We start from the raw sequence: 22,312 nt of genomic DNA, 5'->3' as shown, positions 1-22,312 counted from the left end.
ATTATAGTTAATAATACTGTATTAAACATTTGAAAGTTGCTATGAATGTAAATAGATTTAAGGGATTAGGTCTTATAGACAGAGTGCCTGATGAAATATGGACAGAGGTTCAGGACATTGTACAAGAGTCAGGGATCAAGACCATCCCCAAGGAAAAGAAATGCAAAAAGGCAAAATGGTTGTCTGAAGGAGGCCTCACAAATAGCTGTGAAAAGAAGAGAAGCGAAAGACAAAGGAGAAAAGGAAAGATATACCCATCTGAACACAGAGTTCCAAAGAATAGCAAGGAGAGATAAGAAAGCCTTCCTCAGTGATCAATGCAAAGAAATAGAGGAAAACAACAGAATGGAAAAGACTAGAGATCTCTTCAAGAAAATTAGAAACACCAAGGGAACATTTCATACAAAGATGGGCACAATAAAGGCCAGAAATGATATGGACCTAACAGAAGCAGAAGATATTAAGAAGAGGAGGCAAGAATACACAGAAAAACTATACAAAAAAGATCTTCAAGGCCCAGATAACCATGATGGTATTATCACTCATCTAGAGCTAGACATCCTGGAATGTAAAGTCAAGTGGGCCTTAGGAAGCCTCACTACGAACAAAGTTATTGGAGGTGATGGAATTCCAGTTGAGCTATTTCAAATCCTAAAAGATGATGCTGTGGAAGTGCTGCATTCAAAATGCCAGCAAATTTGGAAAACTCAGCAGTGGCCACAGGACTGGAAAAGGTCAGATTTCATCCAAATCCCAAAGAAAGGCAATGCCAAAGAATGCTCAAACTACCACACAAGTGCACTCATCTCACACGCTAGCAAAGTAATGTTCACGATTCTCCAAACCAGGCTTCAACAGTACGTGAACCATGAACTTCCAGATGTTCAAGCTAGATTTAGAAAAGGCCAAGGAACCAGAGATCAAAATGCCAATATCTGTTGAATCATTGAAAAAGCAAGAGAATACCAGAAAAACATCTACTTCTACTTTAATGATTAGACCAAAGCTTTTGACTGTGTGGATCACAACAAACTGTGTAAAATTCTTAAAGAGATGGGAATACTAGACCACCTGACCTGCCTCCTGAGAAATCTGTATGCAGGTTGAGAAGCAACAGTTAGAACTGGACATGGAAAAACAGACTGGTTCCAAATTGGGAAAGGGGTATGTCAAGGCTGTATATTGTCACCCAGCTTATTTAACTTATATACAAAGTACATCATGTGAAATACCAGGCTGGAGGAAGCACAAGCTGGAATCAAGATTGCTGGGATAAATATCAATAACCTCAGATACACAGATGACACCAACCTTATAGCAGAAAGTGAAGAAGAACTAAAGAACCTCTTGATGAAGGTGAAAGAGGAGAGTGACAAAGCTGGCTTAAAACTCAACATTCAAAAAACAAAGATCATGGCATCTTGTCCCAGTACTTCATGGCAAATAGATGGGGAAACAATGGAAACAGTGACAGACTTTATATTTTGGGGCTCCAAAATTATTGCAGATGGTGACTGCAGCCATGAAATTAAAAGATGCTTGCTCCTTGGAAGAAAAGTTATGACCAACCTAGATGTCATATTAAAAAGCAGAGACATTACTTTGCCAACAAAGGTTCATCTTGTCAAAGCTACAGTTTTTCCAGTAGTCATGTATGGATGTGAGTTTTGGACTATAAAGAAAGCTTAGCACAGAAGAATTGATGCTTTTGAACTATGGTGTTGGAGAAGACTCTTGAGACTCCCTTGGACTGCAAAGGAGATCAAACCAGTCAATCTTAAAGGAAATCAGTCCTGAATATTCACTGGAAGGACTGATGCTGAAGCTGAAACTCCAATACTTTGGCCACTTGATGTGAAGAACTGACTTCTTGGAAAAGACCCTGATGCTGGGAAAGATTGAAGGCAGGAAGAGAAGGGGATGACAGAGGATGAGATGGCTGGATGGCATCACCGAGTCTATGGACATGAGTTTGAGCAAGCTCTTGGAGTTGGTGATGGACAGGGAAGCCTGGAGTGCTGCAATCCATGGGGTTGCAAAGAGTCAGACATAACTAAGTGACTCAACTGAACTGAACTGATGAGTATAAATTTGTCATCACAAGAAGAAAAGTGTAAATTAGTGTGGTGATGGATACTAACTAGGCTTATTGTGATGATGATTTCACAACATACATAAATATCAAATCATTATATTGTAACATCTGAGACTAATATAATGTTATATAACAATTCCAATACCCATTCATGATTAAATAAAACCACTCAACAAACAAAGTATGGAAAGAAATGTCTTCAAACTGATAAATGGCATCTAAGAAATGGCCACATTTACATCATGCTCATAGTGAAAGAGTTAATGCTTTTCCCTTAGATGAGGAACAAGACAAGGATGCCAATTTCACCACTTCTATTCAGCTTTGTGCTGGAGCTTCTAGCCAGGGAAATTAGGGAAGAAAAAGAAATAAAGGGCATTTAGCTTGGAAAGGAAGATGCAAAATAATTTCTATTTTCAGATAACATGCTAATGCAATCTTGTATACAGAAAATCCTAATAAATCTAATTTACAAAAAACCTTAAGTTTAGCAAGTTTGAAGGATGAAAGATCAATACAGAAAACTCAGTTTTACTTCTACACATTGCCAATGAACAATACAAAAATGAAATTAGGAAGACAGCTCCATTTATAATAGAGTCAAAAATGATACCATACTTAAGGATAAATTTAACACAAGAAGTGTCAGATTTTTCCATGGAAAAAAATATTGTTGAAAGAACATCCCGTGTTTATAGATCAGAAGATTTAATATTGTTAAATGACAACACTCTCCAAATTTATTTACACATTCACACAACTTCTATCAAAATTTCAGCTGATGGTTTTCGATATGTTGACATGCTGATTGTAAAATTCATATGTAAATGCGAGGGACCAGAAGAGGCAAAACAATCTTAAAAAAGAAGATGAAGTTAAAGTACTGATCTCCCAGTTTCAAAAGCCACAGTGAGAAAGACAGCATTGTACTGACACAGAATAGACAAATAGATCAATAGAATAGATTTGAAAATTCATTGACAACCCTTACATTTATGGCCAATTGGTTTTATAAAAATGTATCAAAGCAATTCAGTGGGGAATACGATCAATAAATATAGATTAGATATACACCGGCAAGATAATGAAGTTGGGTTTCTTCCTTTTCTTCAAAGAAGGTATACAAATGGCTAGTAAGCCCTTAAAGAGATACTCAATGTCATTAACCATTACGGATATGCAATTTAAAACCACAATAAGATATCACTTTATACCACTAAGGAGACCATAATAAAGGACAAGCAATAACAAGTGATGACTAGCATGTGGGAAAATGAATTCCCTCCTACATTGAGGAAGAGAATGTAACATGGTTAAGATACTTTGGAGAGCTGTTTGGCAGAATGGACTTTTGTTTCATTTAATTAACAAATATTTCTTAAATCTGTAACATGTGCTAGCCATTTGTACTAAATTCTCAGGATATAGGATAGCTAAATTATCATCCTTATTATTATATGAAGACAGACCTGTAATCAAAAGATTGCAGTACATTGTGTCAGGTCCTATGTACTAGGCTTGATGTTGGAATAAAGGAAGAGAATAGCAAGAAGCTCAGAATGACTGAAGGGATATGACAGGAAATTGATCCCTGCAGAGCAAATTAGGTTGTAATGCTCTAGATCACTGAGAGCCACGGAGTGATGTCAAGTAGAAAGTGGTAACAGCACATCCGCCCCGTCAAGGAACACGTATGCTGATGGCCTGGAGCATGAACTGGAGAGAGACTATGAAGATCTCACCTAAGGAGCTATCCATGGGGTGTGCAGAAATAGACAAATTCAAGCAACATTTCTGAATTAAAATCTAGGGGGATTTAGTAATTACTTGAATGTAGGGCATCGCTGGTGGCTGAGTGGTAAAGCATCTGCCTGCCAATGCAGGAGATGCAGGTTCAATCCCTAGATTGGGAAGATCACATGGAGGAAGAAACTGCAAGCCTCTCCAGTATTCTTGCCTGGAAAATCCCACAGACAGAGTAGCCTGGCAGGCTATAGTCCATAGACTAGTAAAGAGTTGGATATTACTGACCACAACTTCCCCCACCCCCACCACCTCACCCACACACACACCCACACACAAAGAATGACAGAAGTGGAGAAATAGTAGACGGTTCTCAGATAATGGTGTGCTGATAAATGTTCAACAACTGGATCCCTGAAAAAAAAAATGTGTGCATATATAAAAGTACATGAAGTGAAGTGAAGTGAAACTTGCATCCAATGCTTTGCTGTACAGGTCATGGAATTCTCCAGGCCAGAATAGTAGAATGAGTAGCCTTTCCCTTTTCCAGGGGATTTTCCCAACCTAGGGATCAAACCCAGGTCTCCCGCATTGTGGGCAGATTTTTTACCAGCTGAGCCACAAGGGAAGCCCAAGAATACTGGAAAGGGTAGCCTATCCCTTCTCCAGGGGATCTTTCTAACCCAGGAATCAAACTGGGCTCTCCTGCATTGCAGGCAAATTCTTTAGCAACTGAGCTATCAGGGATTTATTATAAAGTTAACTGATAGGAAGTATATGTAGTACATAATTTTAAAATAAGAAAATATGCAATAATCTTCCCTGTCAATTTCTTATGGCTAATTAATTGTCACAGAATGCTATCATTAATTTTTGCTGAACCCTTATAATTATCAGATCAGATCAGATCAGTCACTCAGTCATGTCCGACTCTTTGCGACCCCATGAATCACAGCACGCCAGGCCTCCCTGTCCATCACCAACTCCCGGAGTTCACTGAGACTCACGTCCATCGAGTCAGTGATGCCATCCAGCCATCTCATCCTCTGTCGTCCCCTTCTCCTCTTGCCCTAATCCCTCCCAGTATCAGAGTCTTTTCCAATGAGTCAACTCTTCACATGAGGTGGCCAAAGTACTGGAGTTTCAGCTTTAGCATCATTCCTTCCAAAGAAATCCCAGGGCTGATCTCCTTCAGAATGGACTGGTTGAATCTCCTTGCAGTTCAAGGGACTCTCAAGACTCTTCTCCAACACCACAGTTCAAAAGCATCAATTCTTCGGCGCTCAGCCTTCTTCACAGTCCAACACTCACATCCATACATGACCACTGGAAAAACCATAGCCTTGACTAGACGAACCTTTGTTGGCAAAGTAATGTCTTTGCTTTTGAATATGCTATTTAGGTTGGTCATAACTTTCCTTCCAAGGAGTAAGAGTCTTTTCATTTCATGGCTGCAGTCACCATCTGTAGCAATTTTGGAGCCGAGAAAAATAAAGTCTGACATTGTTTCCACTGTTTCCCCATCTATTTCCCATGAAGTGGTGGGACCAGATGCCATGATCTTCGTTTTCTGAATGTTGAGCTTTAAGCCAACTTTTTCACTCTCCTCTTTCACTTTCATCAAGAGGCTTTTGAGTTCCTTTTCACTTTCTGCCATAAGGGTGGTGTCATCTCATATCTGAGGTTATTGATATTTCTCCCAGCAATCTTGATTCCAGCTTGTGTTTCTTCCAGTCCAGCGTTTCTCATGATGTACTCTGCATATAAGTTAAATAAACAGGGTGACAATATACAGCCTTGACGAAGTCCTTTTCCTATTTGGAACCAGTCTGTTGTTCCATGTCCAGTTCTAACTGTTGCTTCCTGACCTGCATACAAATTTCTCAAGAGGCAGATCAGGTGGTCTGGTATTCCCATCTCTTTCAGAATTTTCCACACTTTATTGTGATCCACACAGTCAAAGGCTTTGGCATAGTCAATGAAGCAGAAATAGATGTTTTTCTGGAACTCTCTTGCTTTTTCCATGATCCAGCGGATGTTGACAATTTGATCTCTGGTTCCTCTGCCTTTTCTAAAACCAGCTTGAACATCAGGAAGTTCATGGTTCACATATTGCTGAAGCCTGGCTTGGAGAATTTTGAGCATTACTTTACTAGCGTGTGAGATGAGTGCAATTGTGCAGTAGTTGAGAGTCCCTTGGACTGCAAGGAGATTCAGCCAGTCCATTCTGAAGGAGATCAGCCCTGGGATTTCTTTGGAAGGAATGATGCTAAAGCTGAAACTCCAGTACTTTGGCCACCTCATGAGAAGAGTTGACTCATTGGAAAAGACTCTGATGCTTGGAGGGATTGGGGGCAGTAGGAAAAGGGGACGACAGAGAATGAGATGGCTGGATGGCATCGCCGACTCGATGGACATGAGTCTGAGTGAACTCTGGGAGTTGGTGATGGACAGGGAGGCCTGGCGTGCTGCGATTCATGGGGTCGCAAAGAGTCGGACGTGACTGAGTGACTGATCTGATCTGATCTGATCTTGAGCATTCTTTGGCATTGGCTTTCTTTGGGATTTGGAATGAAATCTGACCTTTTCCAGTCCTGTGGCCACTGCTGAGTTTTCCAAATTTGCTGGCATATTGAGTGCAGCACTTTCACACCATCATCTTTCAGGATTTGAAATAGCTCAACTGGAATTCCATCACCTCCACTAGCTTTGTTCATAGTGATGCTTTCTAAGGCTTGACTTCACATTCCAGGATGTCTGGCTCTAGGTCAGTGATCACACCATCGTGATTATCTGGGTCGTGATGATCTTTTTTGTACAGTTCTTCTGTGTATTCTTGCCATCTCTTCTTAATATCTTCTGCTTCTGTTAGGTGCATACCATTTCTGTCCTTTACTGAGCTCATCTTTGCATGAAATGTTCCTTTGGTATCTCTTTTCTTGAAGAGATCCCTAGTCTTTCCCCTTCTGTTGTTTTCCTCTATTTCTTTGCATTGATCGCTGAAGAAGGCTTTCTTATCTCTTCTTGCTATTCTTTGGAACTCTGCATTCAGATGTTTATATCTTTCCTTTTCTCCTTTGCTTTTCGCTTCTCTTCTTTTCACAGCTATTTGTAAGGCCTCCCCAGACAGCCATTTTACTTTTTTGCATTTCTTTTCCATGGGAATGGTCTTGATCCCTGACTCCTGTACAATGTCACGAACCTCATTCCATTGTTCATCAGGCACTCTATCTATCAGATCTAGGCCCTTAAATCTATTTCTCACTTCCACTGTATAATCATAAGGGGTTTGATTTAGGTCGTACCTGAATGGTCTAGTAGTTTTCCCTACTTTCTTCAATTTAAGTCTGAATTTGGCAATAGGGAGTTCATGTTCTGAGCCACAGTCAGCTCCTGGTCTTGTTTTTGCTAACTGTATAGAGCTTCTCCGTCTTTGGCTGCAAAGAATATAATCAATCTGATTTCGGTGTTGACCATCTGGTGATGTCCATGTGTAGAGTCTTCTCTTGTGTTGTTGGAAGAGGGTGCTTGTTATGACCAGTGCATTTTCTTGGCAAAACTCTACTAGTCTTTACCCTGCTTCATTCCGTATTCCAAGGCCAAATTTGCCTGTTACTCCAGGTGTTTCTTGACTTCCTACTTTTGCATTCCTATAATGAGAAGGACATCTTTTTTGGGTGTTAGTTCTAAAAGGTCTTGTAGGTCTTCATAGAACCATTCAACTTCAGCTTCTTCAGCGTTACTGGTTGGGGCATAGACTTGGATTACTGTGATACTGAATGGTTTGCCTTGGAAACGAACAGAGATCATTCTGTCATTTTTGGGATTGCATCCAAGTACTGCGTTTTGGACTCTTTTGTTGACCATGATGGCCACTCCATTTCTTCTGAGGGATTCCTGCCCGCAGTAGTAGATATAATGGTCATCTGAGTTAAATTCACCCATTCCAGTCCATTTCAGTTAGCTGATTCCTAGAATGTCGACATTCACTCTTGCCATCTCTTGTTTGACCACTTCCAATTTGCCTTGATTCATGGACCTGATATTCCAGGTTCCTATGCAATATTGCTCTTTACAGCATCAGACCTTGCTTCTATCACCAGTCACATCCACAGCTGGGTATTGTTTTTGCTTTGGCTCTATCCCTTCATTCTTTCTGGAGTTATTTCTCCACTGATCTCTAGTTGCATATTGGGCACCTACTGACCTGGGGAGTTTCTCTTTCAGTATCCTATCATTTTGCCTTTTCATACTGTTCATGGGGTTCTCAAGGCAAGAATACTGAAGTGGTTTGCCATTCCCTTCTCCAGTGGACCACATTCTGTCAGATCTCTCCACCATGACCCTCCCATCTTGGGTTGCCCCACGGGCATGGCTTAGTTTCATTGAGTTAGACAAGGCTGTGGTCCTAGTGTGATTAGATTGACTAGTTTTCTGTGAGTATGGTTTCAGTGTGTTTGCCCTCTGATGCCCTCTTGCAACACCTACCATCTTACTTGGGTTTCTCTTACCTTGGGCATGGGGTATCTCTTCACGGCTGCTCCAGCAAAGTGCAGCCATTGCTCCTTACCTTGGAGGAGAGGTATCTCCTCACCGCCGCCCTTCCTGACCTTCAACGTGGGATAGCTCCTCTAGGCCCTCCTGTGCCTGCAGAGCCATGGCTCCTTGGACGTTGGGTTGGTCCTCCCAGCCACCACCCTTGGCCTCGGGCATGGGGTAGCTCCTCCCACCCGCTGCCCCTGGCCTCAGGCTTGGGGCGTGGGGTATCTCCTCCTGGCCCCGCCCCTGACCTCGGAAGCTGGATATCTCCTCTTGGCCGCCCCCGCTGACTTTGGACGCGGGGTAGCTCCTCTCGGCGGTTCCTGCGACGTCGCAGTCTGGTACTCTCGGCCACTGCCCCTGACCTTATAATTATAACCCTTATTAATTATTGCTGAACCCACCTATAGTTGCAATCCACCCATAGTTTGACAAATGAAGTCGTATCCCAATCTGCTGCCTCTTCAACCAATAGAATTACTTTCACCAAGTCTAATAGGTAGCTTACTATTAAACTATTTCCCACCCCATACAAGTAATATTCATTAAATTGAAACTTCTCTCAACTTCAGTACTAGATACAACATACTTTTAAGTTTAACTTGCATTATTAACACTTTTCTCCATCACTTTCTTAAGATTAGACAGCCAACAACAACAACAAAAATTCCCATCGAGCCCTCACTTGTATTTGGCAATTTCCATGGTGAAAATATTCCCACTGTAACTCATTTCAAGTTACCTATGTCACATTGCTAAACAGGGAGTTAGTAAGAGATGCATATAACACCTACACAGTACTTCTAACATAGAGGTATAATATAAATGTGAGGGCACAGAAAACAGTAAAACTATTAGGAAATGGTAATTTTCAAATATTTCTTACCCTTGGCATTAACATAATTTATTACATTATAATTTTTATAGTTTAAATTTTACTGATGGGTGTATTTTAACAACTGGTTTGCAAAGTTTTGAATTTGTAAAAAGTGGCTTCTGTGAGCTGGGGTGAGCTGGCTCCACACATCACTGATGACAGATGTTCTGGCTTGAGTGACAATTAAGAGCTAAGGATAAACAACATTCAATATGTTGTAATAAACTACAATGGAAAAGATGTAAAAGAATATATATATATATATATATTCTTTCTATATTCAGAGTACATATATGTATATAAGGGGAAAATTCAGGTATATATACATGTATCTATCTATATATATATCTGAATCAGTTTGCTGTTCACCAGAAACTAATACGTCATTGTAAATTAACTACACTTCAACTTAAAAAAAAAACTGTAAAATAAAATTGAAAGAAAAGACAAACAGAAAAAACAGGAAGCACATGTACTTTGGATTAAATATAGCATCACAACTCAGAGGGATGGGGTGGGGAGGAAGTGGGAGGGGGGTTCAGGATGGGGGGAGACATGTGTACCCATGACTGATTCATGTTGATGTATGGCAAAAACCACCACAATATTGTAAAGTAATTAGTCTCCAATTAAAATAAATTAATTTTAAAAACCACAAAGTTTATCTTTTTAAACATGCATAGTAATATTTGATTCAGCTTACATCAAGACCACCACCAAAAAAACTTCTGACTTACACAAGATAAAAGTTGGTTTCTCTCTGGTATATCAAAACGGAAGCTGCCTCGTACCCACAGGGTCATCAAGGCCCAGGTTCCTTCTGTTCTTATGCTTTACCACCTCATGGTCCAAGACGGCTGCCTGAGCTCAGATGATCACATCTACTTTCTAGCCAGCCTAAAGGAGGGAAAAGGTAAAAAGAAAGACAAGTCTCTGTTATAAGACACTTCTGGGAGGTAGCAAAAATGTTTCCAATTAAATATCATGGGCTAAAATATAGTTACATGGTACTTGTAGAGTCACGAAAAACTAAGGAATATAGTCTTTTAGCTGGATGGCAATGCCTAGCTATGAATCAGAGTTTGTATTAGTAAGGATAAATGGATGAATGAATATTAGCAAGCAACTTACAGTCCCTTCCCCCAAAGTTTTCATTTTTTTCTCCACTGACTTACCAATGGTAATGAGAAGAAAACACGATATACCTTAAAAGAGCCCAACCCATTCAGAGAACAACACTTTAGTACCTAACATGTGTTCTGCCCCAATCCAACCTGCTCTGCCATCATCAGACCTGGCATGGGCTGTGCCCCAAATAGGCTGGAGACATTTTCTCCTCATTATCACCTTGTTAAGCAACCCCCTGCCTCTGAGGCATGTTCTGGGATCTTAACGAGGTGATAATGAGGAGAAAAATGATGTGGCAGTCCGTGGTCTGGTCAAGTCTTCATAGTTCAGAGGAGACCCAAGCTTTAATTAAAAATACTTTCCTTTGATATAAAATGCTCAGAAGACATACATTTTTGATGTACCTGAAGAGAAGCAAAACAAGGAGAAATGTATGTTTCTATTCATGCATATCTTGGAGATGGCTCTTCATAATCCAAGCAAAGAGAGGTGCATTCCTTGACCCTACAAGAAGAGACACAAAGTTGAATAGATAGGGGTAAGGAAAGTGGGGAGAGAAAACAGGCTTGAAGAAAAAGAAGTCTGGGGTGTTCTGTATCTTATAGGTAGAAGATCTAGATTTTCCCTCTATTTTAAAAAAGTATTCATTTTATTTATTTGGCTGTGCTGGATCTTCATTGTTGAGTGGACTGTTCTCTAGCTGCAGCAAGCGGGAGCTACTCTCTGGCTGTGGTTTATGGCCTCATTGTAGTGGCTTCTCTTGTTGCAGAGAAAAGGCTCTGCGGCATGTGGGCTTCCGTAGCTGTGGGACCTGGGCTCAGTAGTTGCGGCTCCTGAGCTCTGGAGCACAGGCTCAATAGTTGTGGCTCATTGGCTCAGCTGCTCCTGTGGCACGTGGGATCCTCCTGGACCAGGGATTGAACCCACGTCTCCTGCAGTGGCAGGCAGACTCTTCACCAGTGAGCCACCAGTGAAGGCCCTCCCTTAATTTTTTCTGGCCACTTGCTGCTCTATGGGATTACTCTCTCTAGAATAGTGTTTTATTATGTCTCTGTGTTTGGTCCATTAGTGCTACTTTAACTCATTATACAAACCAGATAATTCATTCCAAATGCAATAGGTTCATATGACACTTGAAGAGGATGCTTCACAGTGATTAATTTGGAGGGTTTCCCTTATTTCTTTAAAATGTAATTCTGGATTGTTTGTAAAAGGTAAAGATAGCTGCTTCATTGCCTACAAATGATTTTAAAATAAACCTACTTCATCAATGTTTAAGATAGTCACTGATCACTTCTTCTTGATGGGGAAATCCCTCATGCATTTAAATGGTCTTTCTTCTGAAGAGGTCAAAATACTTCCCTTTCAGTTTATCTCAGTGAGATAGTTAATAAATAACGAAGGAAAGAAAGAAAATTTATAGCCACCATGTTACCGATGGTGACACGCACGGAGTGCTCCTTTTCAAGAAGCAAAGCACTGGATCACAGCCCGGAAGACCCATCGGCTCTGTTTCCCAGTGGCTGTCTATCTTCATGACAAATCCTGACCACCCAACAGTCCATTTGGCTGTGGTGAACACAGGAAGATGAAGAGAAATGGCCAGAACTCACCATGCTGACATACCATCATGCCACAGTCCATTTGTTCATTTGTGCTTGCAGTCTGAAGCAAATGGAGTTGAAGCAACTTTCCCAAGGCTGATTCCTTGTAAATGACAGAGTCACTTCTTCATTTATTTGGCCGTATCACGTAGTTGATGAAACGATTCCACAGACAATCCCACTGTATTATTATAAAGTCATTACACCCTCGCTTGATTTGATTTCTGGTCAATCCCTCAATGGTCCTTCAGTGTCATGATCACTCTTCACTACACACATCATCATCAAGGGAAAAAAAATAAGTATTTTTCTATCTGAACTAAGCCATTTATCAATAAGGAACTTTCAAGATTGTTAATGCATGAAGTGTTTTGCTCACATCTGATCTTAATTTCTTCTATTAGCTTCATTTCCAGTTTTCTAAATATTTGATTAAAACTTAAGAAAAAGGAGTTCTATGGCTTTGTTTTCATTGGCATGTGAAAGTTAGAGATAGTTTCTAAATAAGTATAATCAACTCTAATCGTCTGTTTTCATGGAGAAACACGGGAGCAAAGATTATTCTAAGTAGTAGATGATCAAAGACATATTCATGTCTTCCTGAATAATCATAATTTTCTTGTGAAGATGCTACATTAATTTTTATCCCCTGGCCTTTCATCAAGCAATCACGAAGAAAGAAGTATAAAAATCACAATCTGAATAGTAAAAGAAAAGCTCAAACATTTCCCCAACATAAAACACATTGGTGATGAGTGAACCTCAGTGGAACACTGAGTTTTCTAAATATATTTTACACTTTAAAGCCAGAATGTTTTCTATCTTTAATAAGTGTAAGACACAGATTTGACAGACACAAAATCAATATGAATAGCATTTGTTTAACTTGAATCTAGAGAAACAGCCTCTTCTTTCAGAAAAGCATTCCTGCTAAAGAAAACTATATTCACTTTCATTTCTCATCATTTGGAAAATGACAAGATTGAATTAATGCAAATGTTCAGATTTTTACATAGTCAAATACCCTCAAGCCAGGATCTACGCTGGCAAATTAGAATGCTGTATTTCTCTAGCAAATTTACAATCAAGTGGATTATTTTGCTGTTTAAATAATCAGGATTGAACAAACTCTACAACCAGCAGGTAACTGTGAACCCCTGTGCTAGTGTTTCTTCAACATCAGCTGGAGCACCAGTGAGGAAGTATAAATGGCAAGAGAGGTGGATGTTCTGTTTGATTTCTAGTCCTAAATCGGCCACCAAAGAGACGTGTGGCCCTAGGCAAATTACTTCACCTCTGTTGGCCTCAGAATCCTCATCTATAAAATGTGAAAGTTGCACTAAATGACTTTTAAAATCACTTCTAGTTCCGTGGGTTTTATGCCTACGAGGAGAAAGTGGGGGAGACAGGACCCCTCGAGCAAAAGGCTCAGAGTTTTGTAATAAAATCCAGCCGGGAATCATCCTCCTGCCTTCGCTCTAATTATGTCCTTTTCTTTCCCACGCACTCCCCAGCACACTATTAGGAAATACAACGAGGAAGAAAGCAAACCTCCTGTTGCATGCAAAAAGCAGCTCTTCCCTCTGGTAAAGGGCTGGGTGAGCTGGAGCCTTTCGCTGACCATATCGGATTATATTTTAATTAGATGTCAAGTTCTAAAACCACGAAGCCGACATGATAAAGAGCAGGCTAATTCAGGGTCCTAATTTCAGAGCCTCCAGTATCTCTTAATTTATGTACTGATAATCTCCTGGTAATTCTCCGGGTGCTGCCGCCGCGTCCAGGATCCAAATTCTCCTGCTCCGCAAGGACTCGCTCTCCGGCCATCCCCGGGAGTTTCCTCGTCCTGCTCGCCGGGCTCACGTAGAACCTCCGCTCCTCGCAGCCAAACCGCCGGCCTCCGCGGGAGCGAGGGAAGCGAACCGCAGCGCATCTGCCGCCGAGCCTTTGGTGGAAGTGTGGCCAATTAGTCACACGTTTGGTGTTCTAATTAGGCGAGGCTGGGACTTTGGAAAATGTGCTGTTGATTTAGGTACTTCCTCAAACAATGCGAAATTGTGTTATGTGAAATTCAATTAGTCTTTTTCTAAACGTTTCCACATCTGTTCTTCTTTAAGCCGAAAGTGATGAGGAGAGAAAGAGAAGTGAAAAGCCAGAGTCTCCACTGGTGAAATATGTTAGGCCTCAGAGACCAGCCCTTTTCCAGCATTTGACCCTGAACAGTGATATACAGGAAGGAACAAAGTTGGAGAGCTATCATGGTGAGGCCCTTTTAAATAAATCATTAGAGAAGAAATACGGCGACTGCACGGGAATGTAATCTCAGATGATGGCTATAAACTCAGCTTTGTTTGAAAATGGATGGCATGGGGGAGGAACCATTAAGAAGTAAATGATTATAAATTCTGCCTTAAAGGTACTGTTTGTGGCCATTCTGGCTTGTTTTTTTTTTTTTTTTTTTTTTAAGAATCTTAAAAAAAAAATCCTTCCGTTTAATATTTCATGTCTAGGTTCACTGTCGTGAGTTTTTGTCTCCTCTTATCCACTGAAGTTTTCCATAGGAAGCTGAGAACAGCCTGAAATCTCAAAACACTTGAGGATTCAAAGAAAAAGAAGTAGGGAGAAGACGTAGAAGGAGGAGGAAGAGGAGGGGGAGAAAGATGGGGAGAAGGGAAAATTCACTTGTTCTGGAAGGTTTCATAGTTTCCATCTGAGCCACTATTGTTACCTCATGACGCCATGTTGCTTTGATCTTTCCGGCTCTGTGGCAAGCTGTGCCAACCCCTTATTCTCCAATTTGCTAGACATGCTGGGTTATTGCTTCACAGCATCTCTTAATTCCAGCACTTTCCCAGCAACGCATCTAACACGATGTCCACTGTGTGTTTTCATGCGATATCACGCTAGGCATATCCACTGACTTTGCCAAGAGACCAAATGGCAATATGTTTTTGTAAGGTGGCACGGCTCAAAACCGCAGGCTGCCACAGGTGAAGGGCTACATGCATTTGATCCTTGTTTCTGTTATCACCTTTTCAGTGACTAACATTTCATTTCAAAATCTTATCTGTGGTTGGCAGGCCATGTTTCAGGTTTTGTCAAAGCCCGGATATAGACTGTGTGGTTTTCAGATGATATATCTCCTTAAGATTTGTGGAATGCTATAGATGGAGTTGTCAACACTACTTTATGGCACCTTGGTGCATGTCAGAAAAGGAAAATATTTTCAGAAGTGATAGCATTATTTTGACTGATGACATGCTTTTTTAAGACAAAGACTCATTTAAATTAAAAAAATTCAAGAAAAGAAGCCCAAACGAGTCATTACCAGTAAGCAAGGTGATTAATCTGATGTCCAGGATTCATCAACAAGAGAAAGGAAGATAACAAAAACTAGAATGATAACACTTTGATAACTAGTCTGGGTTTGTAATTTTTGTAAACTAAAAAGCCTTCTGGATTTGATGATTGTATTTAAATTTAAATTCCCATTCACTAAAGGGATTATGCTTCTCTGAAACAACAAATATTGCCAGAATATAATAAACCAAATGAGCAAAAGGAAGATGCTAAGGGTTTAATACATTTAAATAAAATATGAGCTCTGTGGTTTTCAGAATCAGTTTAAAGGACAACAGCAGATGTAAATAAATAAGATTTCTACTCTAGAAGATATCTGTAAGCCTGAAGATGTCAATAATATTGTATTAAATCTAGTTTTGCAGATACATTGGTTGTTAATTATGGTCTATTTATATTTGTCTCACTTAATGGATTATTTACCAATATCATAATATTCACAGCTATTGTTGAATAACAATTTTACTTTAATTCCTCAATTTATCTTTACCTACTTTGTTTGTGACTTAATAAAGCTGGATTAACTATGAGCCAGCATTCACCTCACAGAGCTGCACTATTTGATTTTTCAAAAACTTTATTGAAAGGAAAAACAATCTAGATAACTTTAAGCTAAATGTTGATAAAAGAAAGCATTTAAGTCATGGTTCTGTAAAGACAAACAAGTCTTGTGTGGTTTAAAGGCTCAATCAGATCATCCAGCATCGCTGAATTTATGCTCTTTTTATAGCACTTAAACGACATCACTGTGGACCTGTCCACTCTGGCTATTCTGAGTAAAACTATCTTGCTTACGTCATCAGTTAACAAAAAGACATCACTCATCTCCATGTTCTTTGAGCATATGTGCTATGACTAGTACAAATCAAAAGACTTGTAGTGATCGCAGGCACAGATTCAAAACCGTTCTTCCCTCTAAAACGCCAGTCTTGGGGAAAAGCATCATCAGAACACTGTGGACTAACTTCATGTACCAGAAACCAAATGTCTAAACTAGTTTTCTCTGGGCTTCTCTGGTGGCTCCAATGGTAAAGAATCCGCCTGCAATGCAGGAGACCTGGGTTTGATCCCTGGGTTGGGAAGATCCTTTGAAGGAGGACATGGCAACCCACTCCAATATTCTTGCCTGGAGAATCCCCATGGATAGAGGAGCCTGGTGGGCTACAGTCCATGGGGTCGCAAAGAGTCGGACATGACTGAGTGACTAAGAACAGTTTTCTCTAGGTTATTGGTTCAAGCCCGAATGAAACTTTATGTAACAATGGCAAGTCTCTGGGGAGAGGTGGGAAGCAGGTCTGCAGATGTCGCTACTCCAGACTGCCCCTTGCCTTCAGAGAGATGTGCTTGGTCAGCTGAGGGGCGCCCTCACCCTTCTTATTTTTACAGAGTGGTGTTCAGAGTCGGTTTTCAATGCATTCCACATGTGGTTGTCTTTTGCTGGCTCTGAGTTGGCCTTGTGCTGAGCCAGGCCTGACTCTGGGGTTATCTTTTATTTTGATAGACAAGATGTCATGTTTTGTTCTCCTTTCACAGCACTTCTGGGAATGATACCAATCAACAATATATGTAGCTTTTTGTCATGGATAAACAATAACTTGAATGGAATTTTTCATGTTTTAAATTTTTAAAATTGTCCTCCTAAACTCTTGATTTTTTAATTTAAATTGTAGTCTATTTCCTGGCTTATGTAGAGAGTGAATTCTATAAGGGCAGATATTGCTTTCCATACATGTCTCTTTCCTTGTGTGGTAATTACTGAATGTATATATCTATTAATTTGTTTTGATTGATGATCCTAAGTGCTGCTGGGTTTGTGCCATAGCACAATGGCTACACATTCCACATCTCAAGATGTTGGAACCATCTCAAATCTGGATTTCAGACCACAAACAACCCTAGTTTCTTTTATCACCTGTTGTTAGGCTGGTGTTACCAGTGATTTTCATGTGTATTTTATACTTGAGGTCTGGAATGGCTGGGAAGTGATAGAAGGATAGGTTTCCTAGACACATTCAGATGGGAACCAACTTAACAAAATTAAAGCATAGAACAGCATTCAGGATAGGAAGGTATGTTGATGGATTAAGAAAAAAAAATTGTTCATCTAGAAAGAACTAAACCATAAATAAGGGTTAAATTGTCAAATAAAACACAGTCACAAACAACATGGCATTAAGTACCTGTCTGTGATAGGTGGGTAGGGTGTGAATAAATGAAGGAGCTTAGAGAAGGTATTTCTAGGCATTTCCAGTACAGAGATTGACATGAACTAAGGCAAGGAAGCAGTTAAGATAGCTGTCATACCTCATGGGTTTCTCTCCATCTTCTTTACTGCTTCTTCTTTCTCTTCCTCATCTCCAAAGGTTCAGTCTTCAGAGTTCTTCTCTGCTTTATGTGCCTTCACACCCTAGGGGATGCCATTCAGTTCTACTGGTTTTTTTTTTTTTTTTTTGACCATAATTGCTTTACAATGTTGTTTTAGTTTCTGCTGTACAACGAAGTGAATCAGCTATATGTACGCATATATTCCCTCCATCTTAGATCTCCCTTCTACCCTCCCATCTCACCCTTCTTGGTAATCACATAGCGCCAAGCTGAGCTCCCTGTGCTACATAGCAGCTTCCCACTAGCTACCATTTATACATGGTAGTGTATATATACTACCTACGCTCCCAATTTGTCATACCCTCCTCTTACCTCCCATGTCCACAAGTCTGCTCTCTATGTCTGCATCTCTATTCCTGCCCTGCAAATAGATTTATCTGTACCATTTTTCTGGATTCCACACATATGTGTTAATGTATATTTGCTTTTGTCTGTCTGTCTTCACTTTGTTTGTATAATGATAACTTCCCAATTTTTATTAAGCCAGGAGAGTGCTCCTGGCTTAGATATCCTGCTTATTCAACATTTTTATTTGTATGTCTGATGGCATGTCAAAGCTTTACAAAACTGCCCCAAATCAAACTTTGGATTTCCTCTAAAAACTGCTCCCAAAATCATTTCATGAAAATTCTATTCTTTTATTTGCTCCTAAAAAAAAAAAAGAAGTCTTAATCATGCCTAACTTTTCTTTTTTCTCATTCTTCATTTAAGTCGTCAGCCAACCTTCACAATGCTCTTTCACAATATTATATATACAGAATATAATGACTTCTCATTATCATCCTGCCACCATCCTGGGCCAAATTGTTCTTCCCTCTCACTGGGTTGATAATTCGTAATTGGTTTCTTTACCCCAACCCTTTTAAGCTACTCTAACACTGACCCAGAGTGTTCCTCTTACGAAGAACATCAGGTCATGTTATACTTTTGCTAAAACTCTCTCATGGATTTCTATTTCTCTCACTGGAAAAGTCAAAGTCCTTATCATGGTTTAATTTGTCCAACCCAAGTTCATCCTCCCACTATTTCTTTATTCCTATCACACTTTCCCCAATCACTCCATTCCAGTCACACTGGTCTCCTTGCTCTCCTTGAATATTCCAAGCACATTCCCACTGCCAGATCTTGGCACATGCTCTTCCGTCTTCCCCAGGCTATCCACATGGCCTGCAGCCTAGCTTCCCTCCAGCCCTCTCTGCTCAAATATTTCCTCACTAGAGACTATCATGACCTCCCCTCCCTATGCGAAACATGTCCCAAGCTTTGATCGCTCTCAGTGTATTGTATTTATAGCCCTTATCAACACCAGCCATTAAATTTATGTGTTAGAATTGTATTTATTTGTTTGTTTACAGCCAATCTCTTCCTGCTGCTGCTGCTGCTAAGTCGCTTCAGTCGTGTCCGACTCTGTGTGACCCCATAGAAGGGAGCCCACCAGGCTCCCCTGTCCCTGGGATTCTCCAGGCAAGAATACTGGAGTGGGTTGCCATTTCCTTCTCCAATGCATGAAGTGAAAAGTCAAAGTGAAGTCGCTCAGTCGTGTCCGACTCTTAGTGACCTCATGGACTGCAGTCTACCAATCCTCCATTGGATTTTCCAGGCAAGAGCACTGGAGTGGGGTGCCACTGGGGCATGAACTTCATCTATGTTGTTCAGAGACTTAATTTTGAGTGCCTAGAACAAAGCCTGGATCATAGTAGGTGCTTAAAGAATATCTGTAAAATAAGTGAATAAATGAAGGATGACAGTGAGTAAATTGATTTTTAGGCAGACAAAGAATTTGCCTTGGGAAGTGCTGAGTCATGTTGGAAAGTCAGCATGGACTCAAATGGAGGAACACCTTTAATATTAGAGGGAGGAGTGTGGATTTTCTTCTGTAAGTAAAGTGTAGCTACTCACATATTTTAAGTGGGAAGGTACATGATTAATATAAAATTTGGAGATTATCAGTCTAGTGATAACCTATTAAGTATATTTTAAAGTTTGAGACTTTCTCAGTAGTCCAGGTTTTCATCCCCATGACCAAGGGTATAAATGCAGACCTTAAGTGAAATTAACTACAAATTGAAATATACTTATTATTTCAAAGAACTATACTTTTTAAAGCAGCAATAAGAATATCTAAGTCACTGAAATCATGCTAAGGCCAAGACTGTAGATTTGAACTGTATCCTCTTGGCCACAAATATCCAGAGTGAGACGTAAAAAATCTCATTTAGCTATCCAGAAAGATTGTCTTCCCAAGGCTCAAAACAGCTGCATTTCTAGAAAAAATGAGGGTCTATTTTTCTTCTGCACCATTACGCTGGGTTCAGTTGAATGGGTTCATTCAACTGGGTTCATTCCTTATCTGTGCTCACCTGAGCAGCCCAAGGTTTCTTGGACAAAAGATGTGACCTCAGGAGAAGAGGAGTTGGAGGGATGAACAGTGATGAGAACTTACCAGGGGAAGGTTTCACCAGGCTATCAGCTCTACTGAAAAGACAATCAAGAGACTATGGTTCTTGGGCTGCCACAATCATTGAACAAAAAAGTAATGAAAAAGACATAGATTCTGGGAATTCTCCTGGCCTTCCCTCCAGTGTTTCCATGTTTTACTGGGTGACTAATTTATCCTTCTAAGGAGCTCACTTCTTAAACTTTATCCCAAGAATCAGAGATTTATCTATCTTCATCACCAGAGGTTACACGTCTGCTTTCTTAATTTAGCTTCTTGAAGATCTTGAATTTCTCAGTGACTCTTTCCAGACATTGGCTTTTATTGTGGGTAATTCAGTTGGGGGAAGTTTGGTTGTTATTGTTGTAGCTTTTCCTATGTTAAAAAGAGGTTCTCATTCCAAAGAAATGCATGAAAGAAATGCATATTGCATCAGTATGATTGTAGTGAAGATTTTAATGATGTTATGAGATCAGAAAATCCAAGGACTTCCCTGGTGGTCCAGTGGCTAAGACTCCAAGCTCCCAGTGCAGGGGACCTTGGTTCAATCCCTGGTTGGGGAACTAGATCCCACATGCCACTACTAAGACTTGGTGCAGAAAATCCAAATGCCTCTTGTATCACCAGTAGGGGAAATTCAAAATGTTTTGCTTTATCTAGAGGCTGAAGGTCCATTGTGGCTCTGAGTGGGGCAGTGAATGCTGTCCTCTCACTGAGGCTCTTTGTGGTCTCTAAGCCCATCATTAGTGACTCAGCTGACTCACAGGATTAGCAGGTCCACCCATCAGTGACTGTAAAACATTTGGAAGATGTCTGGGAAAGTGGCTGTCATTAGTTCCCTATGAAACAGTCATTTTCTGTGGAATGATGCAAGATATTATGATGAAGGGAAAGGAATCCTATGAGTTGTACCAAATGTGACCACTGGTACAGGCACTATCATGTTTAAGAAGTCTGTGTCCTTAATAGTTTGGAATGTGGTAAAATCTAGGATGATCTAAAAATAAAATAGTTATGTGATCTATGAGCCATCAACCACAGAATCCCAAAGAGATTTTTCATTCTTATGACCTAATTCCAGTGTCATCACAACATTGTTCCACCTCCTGCTTAGAAGGCAGGACACAGGAGAAAGGTGTATTTTACCCTGATTTTGGGAGGCACTGCTCATGGAAAGAACCTAGTTTGGGCAGTAGAAGGTTGGGGGTAAAGTACTTGCTTTGCAGTTGTATGAGTTTCTCAATTCAATTAGAAGTTAGGAACTGACTTTTAGGAACTCTTTTTGTCTGTAAAAGAGGTGATAATAATGCCTGCCTTACTGATAGCAACAAGATCATTAGCATGTGAAAATAAAATAATGTGTGAGAAAGGGCTTCATCAGTTATAAAGCACTATGAAAAAAATGGCCATACTTTCTGTAGGTGATCATTGTGTTTAGTTTGGATTAATTTTATGGGAAAGGACCGCAGTTACAGAAGGAAACAAATGCCTTGGATACCCTAATAGCTACCCTTGGAGCCCTAGTTCCCTCCCAACCCCATCCTAGAGTTCAAGGGAGGTGATCTGTAGATCATACTTAAATTGCTTCTGCAGTAGTTAAGCAAGAAACTAAGCAAACAGGTGCTGACAAAATTGAAGGCTGGGGCTATAACAATGAACAAAGCAGAACTGGTCCCAGACTCCTTGGAATTTTCATTTGAGTAAAGGGAAGAGAAAGTAATGAAACAATCAGCCAAAATTGCAACTGTAGTTAGTGCAAAGGAGAAGAACATGGTGTCATAGCACTTAGAAGGAGTTCTCTCCTGGTCAAGTAGGTCTGGAAGGCTTCCCCGAGGAACGGGTCATTCAGAGCTGAGATCTGAAGGATGCATGGGTGATGACAGGGTGAAGAGGAAGAACAAAGCGTGTCTTCTTTTTAAAGAGGTTTTATGCAGGGAAGGAACTCAGTTCATTCATGAACAGTTAGGTTGGACAGTACAAAACTGCTGATATTCAACTTCTTTTAACTTTAAAAGGTGACATTTCGTATTGTAGTTGTTTAGTCGCCAAGTTGTGTCTGACTTTGTGATCCTCATGGACTGTAGCCCACCAGGCTCCTCTGTCCATGGGATTTCCCAGGCAAGAACACTGAAGTGGGTAGACAT

Source organism: Bos indicus x Bos taurus, chromosome 9 (assembly GCF_003369695.1).
Source record: "Bos indicus x Bos taurus breed Angus x Brahman F1 hybrid chromosome 9, Bos_hybrid_MaternalHap_v2.0, whole genome shotgun sequence".
NCBI classification, from domain to species: Eukaryota; Metazoa; Chordata; class Mammalia; order Artiodactyla; family Bovidae; genus Bos; species Bos indicus x Bos taurus.
This window is presented reverse-complemented; position numbering follows the sequence as displayed.